The sequence below is a fragment of the Marmota marmota genome, unplaced genomic scaffold (genome assembly GCF_001458135.2).
Source record: "Marmota marmota marmota unplaced genomic scaffold, marMar, whole genome shotgun sequence".
Lineage (NCBI taxonomy): Eukaryota > Metazoa > Chordata > Mammalia > Rodentia > Sciuridae > Marmota > Marmota marmota.
The window spans coordinates 1,740,930-1,749,876 of record NW_026000173.1 but is presented as its reverse complement, the minus strand read 5'-3'; positions in this window follow the sequence as shown (position 1 = coordinate 1,749,876).

The following is an 8,947-nucleotide window of genomic DNA, read 5'->3' as shown; positions in this document are numbered from 1 at the left end:
CTTATTATTCAAAAATCCCCTCTTCTTGCTGTTTGGAAATATTCAGTACAATATTGTTAAACACAATTATCTCACTCCACAAGAAATAATTGAATTTATTCCTCTTATCTGTATCTGTATCTTTTCACCTGTTGACCAATTTCTCAGCTCCCCCTGCCTTCTTCAGCCTCTGGTCACATAACCATTTTTCTACTCTAATTTTGAGATCAACTTTTAAAGATTCTATGTGTGAGTGAGATCACGCAGTATTTACTTTTCTGTTACCAACTCATCTCACTTAGCACAGGTTCATTATGTTGCCACAGGATTTTACCTTTTAATAGCTGAATAGTGTCCCACTGTCTATAATACATTTTCTTTTTTCATTCATCAATTAATGAACATTTAGTTTGACCCCATTTCTTGGCTACTGTGAATTGTGCTGCAATAAACATGCACAGGCAGATACTTCTTCAACATAATGATTTCATTTCTTTGAATACATACTCAATTGTGAAATTGCTGAATGATTCATTTATTACACTTTTAAGTTTTTGAGAAATTCCCACACTCTTTTCCATAACAACTACAGTAATTTACATTCCTACCAACAGTATGTAAGATTTCTCCTTTCTGCACAACCATTTTAGGATTTTTTATTCTGTGTCTTTTCAATAATAGATATTCCAGCTATAAATTAGACATTCAACTTTTTCAATACAATTTCATTGTGGCTTTGATTTGCATTTCCTTGATGATGATGATTATTTATTTTTGTAGCCAGGATTGAATACAGGGGTGTTTAACTACTAAGCCAAATCCCCAGCCCTTTTTTTCATTTTTTGTTTTGAAACAGAATATTGCTAAGTTGCTTAGGGTTTCAATAAATTGCTGAGGCTGCCTTTAAACTTGCAATCCTCCTGTCTCTGCATCCCAAGTTACTGGGATTACAGCATACACCATCGCACCAAGCACCCAATATTTTTTCTGAACTTTTTTTAAGATTCTTGTTGACTATTTGTATATATATTCTTTTAATAGATGTATATTCAGGTGTTATTCTCATATTTTAATCAAACTACTTCTTTTTCACTGAGTAGTCTGAGTTTCTTGTATATTTCTGTGTATTAACTCCTTGTCAGATTCATAGTTAGTGAACATTTTCTCCCATTCTATAAATTGTCTATTTGTTTTGTTGGTTGTTTTCTTTGCTGTGCAGAAGGTTTTAGTTTAATATAATAATTTGTCTATGTTTTCTATGTTTTGGAGATCTTATTTAAAAAATTCTTTCCCACATGACTGTCATGAGAACTTTTCCTCCAGTACTATTGTTTTGGGTCTTGCATTTAAGTCTTCAATCCATTTTGAATTGGATTTTGTACATGGGTGAGAGATAAGGACTAGTTTCATTGTTCTTCATGTGGATATTCAGTTTCTTTAGCACCATTTCTTGAAGAGACTGTCTTTTCTCCATTGTATGTTCTTGGCATCTTCGCTGAAAATAAATTGGCTGTAAATATATGGATTTATTTCTGTTTTTCCTATTCTTTTCCATGATGTATATTTCTGTTTTTATGCCACTACCATATTGTTTTGTTTACCATAGCTTTATAGTGTGTTTTTAGGCCAGGTAGCGGGATACCTCCAACTTAGCTATACAATTTAATGATGAAAATATCTTGTTCCAATACTTAAATCAAAGAAATAAAAATCTAAAATAGTAGGTTGACTTTTTTCCCTAGTTTTCTGCCATGCTTTGAGTTTATCTCAAAAAAGAAAATATGAGTCTTTCATTGTTAAAATTCTCCAGAAAGAATTTTGTTGTCTTTTTTCTCATGTAATAATAAGAAAAGTATAAGATGACTCATAACAAAAAAATATAAATTCTGAATCATTAGTATTTCTGAACAGCAATATATGTGTGGGTTAAAGGCTTGATGTCTATTACCTCTCCATAGGAATGTTTGATTAGTTTTTAATACAAAATGAAAGTATTATTGAAGACCTTTCTTCTTAATGATTTTTAATAAAGGAGATGCTGTTATTTAGCATGAGTCTGAGAGATATCTTTATGTTTTCATTTAATGCTCTTAGATACTTTTCTTATAAAATTTAGGCGTGAGAATGAGAATGTTAAAACAAACCATAATCAAGGTACTGAAGCAAAGGTTTTGCGTAAATTCAAGTTGTTACTGAACAAATTTTTGCCTGAGAAAATCTGTACCAAGATGTAATGTGTACTTAATCTGACAGGATGAAATCTGCCATTTCCAGTAAACAATCTTTGGTTACTCAAAGCCTGTTAATAAGTTAACCACATAAAAGACTTTCATCAGCAAAACACTTGAATAACCCTTGGACCAAAAATGCTGCCACCTTCGGAAGAGAAGCTGAATGTTAAATTAGAAATATTTTTTAGAGTCAAGCATCAAAAAAGGAAAAGATTAAAAACAAAAGACAAAGTCTTTGCCATATTGTGTAAATAAAGAACACTTTTTCTCTAAAATATTTTGTGATTCATATGGATACAATAGATGGGTATTATTAACTATGGTACTTTCCTATTTTGACAAATTATTTGTAAGAGTATAACACTTTAAAAGATTCTTTTAAAAATGATTCTTAGGAAAATATAAAGAGAATATGTCAAAAATTTCATTTAATCTATTAAATATTGAAATAACCACTAAGATGCATTACAAATTCCAATAGCATTCAAAAAGCTAGTTTATTCACAGGCAATTGAAAAAATATTAGCATAAGAATGATGAGGTAGGTATAAAGTGGTTAATATAAAAGAGGCATAAAATCTTGGGTTACATGCTCTGCCAGATAGAGATTATTTACAATAGTATCTGACAAAAAAAAATGAACAAGAACTTCAGTAAGTTTAGAACATTTCTTTATAGTAAATAGTAAGAAGAACTTACTTATAGCTAATTCTTATTATTAATTCTTATTATTAATGTATTCTTATAGCTAATCCTTAAGTGGCTCTTGTCTCCAAACAGCAACAAAAGAATTATACTATGATTACTTTAATCTTGTTTTTTAGTTTCTGAAATTTTTTATAGTTTCCCTTCAGTAAAGATTGTTCATGATAAGAAAAATTGAACTGGTAGTTCTCACAAGGTTTGGATTATTTTCATAGGTATATAAAGTGGATTCATTAGCCATGCAGTCCTTATGAGCCTTCAGTATCAAGGAAATATTAAGGCCACACAATAAAGTTTTGTCTAGGAGACAAAACAGAATATTGACTTAGACTTTCAGTAACAATATTATGGTTTTAACACTAGGTGTCCCCCAAAAGCTCAAGTGTGAGAAAATGTGAGAAAGTTTAGAGGTGAAATGATTGGGTTATGAGAGTCTTGACCTAATTGGTGCACAATCCCCTGATAGGGATTAACTAGGTAATAACAACTGGCTTGTAGGGTGTGACTGCAGGAGGAGGGCCATTAGGGGTATCCCTGCTTTGGGGGCTTATTTGTCCTTGAGAACTTTCTACTTCCTGGTGCCATGTTTTGAGCTGATTTCCTCTATCACATATTTCTGCCATGATGTTCTGCCTCATCTCAGGCCCCAAGAAATAGAGCCAGCTGTCTATGGATTGAAACCTCTGATACTGTGAGTCCCAAAATTATTTTTTTTCCTATTCTAATTGTTCTTGTCAAGTCTTTTTAGTCACAGCAATGAAAAAGCGACTAAAACAAGTATCAAGCAAATAGTAAGGCCACACAATTAACTTTTGTCCAGGAGACCGAACATCTTGACTTAGACTTTTAGGAACATCTATAACATGTTATTTCACCTCCTATTGACTACAAAGACAAATGAATTCCTTTTATGTGGAAGACTCCAACATTACCAAGGTCTTTAGTTTCCAGGGAAACAATCTTTACACTTGAGAAACTTGGATCTCATAAGTCAAATACCACATTCCAAAAGAGAACTTTGTAAGCATCATTCCCCAATATATTTCTTAATAATGAGCTTTTTGTGCTAGATTAAATCAGAATTATTTTCAAATATTAATACTATTGGTATTTATTTATATAATTAGATCAATGTGTCCAATTATACCCAAATGTAAAGAAAACCAATTCTTAATGAATAATGTAAATAATTACATTGCCATGGAAGGTAATGACACATAGTAAAAACATTTATTTTTTCAGAATTAAAATGGAGCCATCAAAAATTATGTGTCATTATAGCCAGGCACAGTGGCACACACCTGTAATCCCAACTGCTTGGGAGGCTGTGGCAGAAGGATCACAAATTCAAAGCCAGCCTCAGCAACTTAGTGATGTCATAAGCAACTTATTGAGAACTTGTCTCAAAATAAAAAAATGTAAAAGAGCTGGGAATGTGGTTCAGTGGTTAAGCACTATGGGTTCAATCCCTGGTACAAATAATAATATGCCATTTTTTAATGTTTAATTTTGTCTATGAAAGTAAAATCAACTAGGCTGGGGATTAGGTAGTGTAAAAAGATAGGAAAAGAACTTTTACCGTATTCATAAAAATACATTTAAAATAACACCATGTTCTAAATAAGTAACCATAATTTAATTTTCCTCCTCAATTCACTCAATCCTAATTCATTCTTCCTGCTTGATATTGCATCAAGTATTATTCTTTAAAAAAATTTAATATTGTTTAGTTGTCAATAGACCTGTAGGTTTTATTTATTTGTATGAAATAGCTGAGAATTGAACCTAATCTTTTACACATACTAGGCAAGTGCTCTACCACTGAGCCACAACCCTAGCCCTCAAGTATTCTTCTTAAATGAAGTAGATTTGCTTCAGAACTGAAATTTACTGGAAATCTTATCTTGATACACTGTTACAACATGAAAGTTGTTGAAGGATTAACAACTCAGCAGTCTAAATTCACAGGTCTATTCTTTGAAGATAGCTGAGTGTTTGACAATAGAGTACTCTGCAAAAACCTTCAGCAAACATAATAGGGGAAAATGTGTTTAAAATTTGATTGCCACACCATTTTTCAATCTCACCAACATGTATACAAATATTCTGTCCAGGATGGTGGTTTGGGGAGGTAGTTGAAATTTAAGAGGCAGGAGCTATTAAGAGGTTCTTAGGTCAATTGAAGACACTGACCTTGAGAATGGATTAAGATATCTCTTGTGCAACCTCTTGGTAGTTCTCATGAGAGGTTGTTATGAAAGCTTAAAATTGGCCCCACCCAGTTGTCTGGCTTTCACTCCTACCATTGTCATTTGTCATGGTATAATGCAGCCAATAGTGCCCAAACCAGAACTAAGCTAATGAAGATACCATATTCTTGAATTTCCAAAACTGTATGCTAAATAAACCTCTTATTATCTTAAGAAGCCAACATAAAGTATTTCATTATAGTAATGAAAATTGATTGATAACAAGTAATCTCTTTTTAAAAATTTATTTATTTATTGTAGTTGTAGAGGGACAGCATGCTTTTATTTTATTTATTTATTTTTTATGTGGTGCTAAGGCTCTAACCCAGTGCTTCATAAGAGCTAGGAAAGAGCTTAATCTTCATGAAGAGCTTTAAAACCAATATATCGTTTAATGAAGAGAAAATCAAATTCTGGTAATACTGTAGCAAATATTTGAGAGTAAAATTTTTATCAGCTTACTTTAAATTAATAAGCTAATCAAAATTGAGCCAAGTGATATCAGAACAAAAAGGGAGAATAAGAAATTCAAAAAGTCTCATGTTTGTGAGCTAGAAGATTTAATATTATTAAGATGACAATACTTCTCAAATCGAGCTATAAATGTAATGCAATCCCTTCAAAATTCCAGCTATCTTTTTTTGCAGAAATGGACAGAGTCAAAAATTCATAACCAAAATGATAATTTAAAAAAAGAACAAAGCTAGGGACTCATACATCTTTATTTCAAAATTTATTGCATAGATGTAAACAATCAAGATAGTGAGGTACCATTATAAATACAGATAAATAGATTAATGGAATAGAATTTACAGTCTTTATACTATCTTAATTTCATTAATATACATTGCATGCACATATCAAATAAATATGTACAATTTAATAATAATAATAATAATAATAATAATAATAATTTACAATAAAAAAGAAAAAATTGGAAATCCATAAATAAGTCAACCCATTTTCAATGATTTTTGAAAATGATATCAAGAATATTCAGTAGAGGAAAGAATACTCACCTTAACATACAGTGTTAGAACAACCAGAAATTAAAAGACTCAAAGATTAAAGTTGGACACCTAACTCATATCCTATATAAAAATTAACTCAAGATAGATTACAAACTGGTAGGAATGACAGTGGAATGAGGTGGGCATCATTACCCTAAGTAAATGTATGAAGACATGAATGATGTAAATATACTTTGTATACAACCAGAGATATGAAAACTTGTGCTCTATATGTGTAATGCTATAATTACTATAGCTGTAATGCATTCTGCTGTCATATATAACAAATTAGAATAAATTTTTTAAAAAATTAAACTTACAAAAGTTTTAGAAGGAGCGTAAGAATTAATCTTTGTGATGTTGAAAAGTATTTTGATTATTGATTTTTTCAAGTGTAGAAATAGCAAAATATGCTAATGTTTTACATTGGAGATTAGGAAGAAAGAGAGTCAAGGACAATGTCATGATTTTAGGTATGAATAATCAGAAAAAAATGTAGTACTGTTTAATGAGATTGAAATGGCTGAAGGGTTAAATTTTAGAATAAATAAAATATATATTTTCAAAAAAATTAGAATTAGCCTTTGTGACTTTGAATCAGGTTTAAAATTCTTATATATAAAAATAAAAGCAAAATCAACCAAAAATCTTTAAGAATTGTACTTTATAAAAACTATACACTTTTGTGCATCACAGGATATTACCATGTATGAAAAGGTAACTGCCACAATGGGAGAAAAGTTTTGCAAATGATACATCTAGTATGATCCAGAGTAGTTAAAGTACTCTTACAACTCAGTAATAAGATTAAAACAACTGAATTAGAAGAAAAAAAGGAATTGAACAGATATTTCTTTAAATAACCTGTTCAAATGACTAAAAAGCCCATGAGAAGATGTACAACATCATTATTTGTTAGGGAAATGTAAACCAAACCACCATGAGATACCCCTTCAGATTTATTACTATAGCTATACTTTCACAAAAATTAAAGTAGGATAAGTATTGGTAAATATATGAATACAATGCTGGTAAGAATTTTAAATAGTTCAGACACTGTGGAAAATGATCTTTCAGTTCTTCAAAATGTTCAATATCAAGCCGTCATATGACCCACAATCCACTCCTGTGTATATTCTCAAGAAAAACATGCTCATGCAAAAACTTGTACACAAATATTCATAACACAATATTCAAAATAGTAAAAAAATGTAAATAAATATCCATTAACTGATTAATGGATAAACAAAATGTAGTATATCCATACAATGGAATATTTATCACTGATATGAATTGATGGTCGATGCATGCTACAACATAAACTTTGAAAACATAAAAGAAACTACACACAAAAGACTAAATGTATTATGATTCTACTTATCTGAAATGTCCATAATAGGTAAATCCATAAAAATAGAAAGTCTATTATGGTTACTAGAAGGAGAAAATAATTAATTTCCATTTATTGACAGCTAAGAAGTATGTGGTTTCTTTCTGGGAAGACAGAAATGTTCTATTACTAGATAGCAGTGATCATTGAATAATACCACAAGCACATTAGCAACCATTAAATTATGTAGCTTAATATAATGAATTTTATTTTAGATTAATTTTATCTCAATAAAAAGGTTGTCCAAAAGTAAATTTATTTACTTTTTCAGATTCAGTGTTACAAATAAAATGAAAAACTTCCCTTCTTGAAATCCTTATTCTACATTTATTTTGGTTTTCTCTTTCACTGTTCCATTTCATGTTTTGGAAAAACAAACCCTGAAATTTAGCTCCATCCCTTCTAAATTGCAGTCTAAGACCATTCCTGTGTTTACAGGTCCCTGTTAGGAAACATGTCCACAAGTACCCTTGCAAGCAGGTCTGCTGGCTTCAATCATATTGTATATTTTGAGATAGCGGGTAAATTAACTCCAATCCCTCTCATTTGTGATCTAAGAACAGGTCTGCCCACTCGGGGAACTTCCAGAAAACATACTTATCCATTAACTCAGAAGCAGGCCTGCAGAATGGTCTCAGCTTGTAAGCCCTGAAGCCGCCATGGATGTTGGTTCTCAGAGGCCAGTACTGCTTGCCTAGAGATGCACCCAATGACTCAGTAGGAGCCTTCCCAGGAGCCCAGAGAAAGCCACATCCATCCACATACCAGGTAAGAGGCCTACCATTTGCGAACCCTGAAGCAGACCATTATCCGGAAGAGTCCTATTGACTGAGGTCATGGGGGCAGTCCAATTTTTTTCTTACCCAAAGAATAGAAAAACCCCAAGCCTACCATACACCTTGGTAAAAAGCCCAATAACCAGAGGCCTCACTGTGGACCTAGCAAAACCACATGACCTGGCTATCACTATAACTGATCATTATTCTGTTATCCTAAAATGGAAGAAAAATTGCCCAAAAATTTATCAATGAAGAGCTTCAATAGCATACTTCATCATGAATAAAAAAGAATTAGCAACTCAAAGGCAAGTCTTTGGATATAATGTAATGAGAGGTACAAAACAAAAGAATTAAAAAGAGTGGAGAAAAAATAAAGGACTACATGACATCATAAGGTGTACCAAAATGCAAATTATGGGAGTTCCAGAAGAAGAAAGAGATGGGCAGAAAATGTATTTAAAAAAATACTTGGGCTGGGATTGTGGCTCAGTGGTAGAGCACTTGCCTAGGACGGGGACCAAGGTTCGATTCTCAGCACCACATAAAAATAAAGAAATAAATAAATATATATATATATATATATATATATATATATATATATATA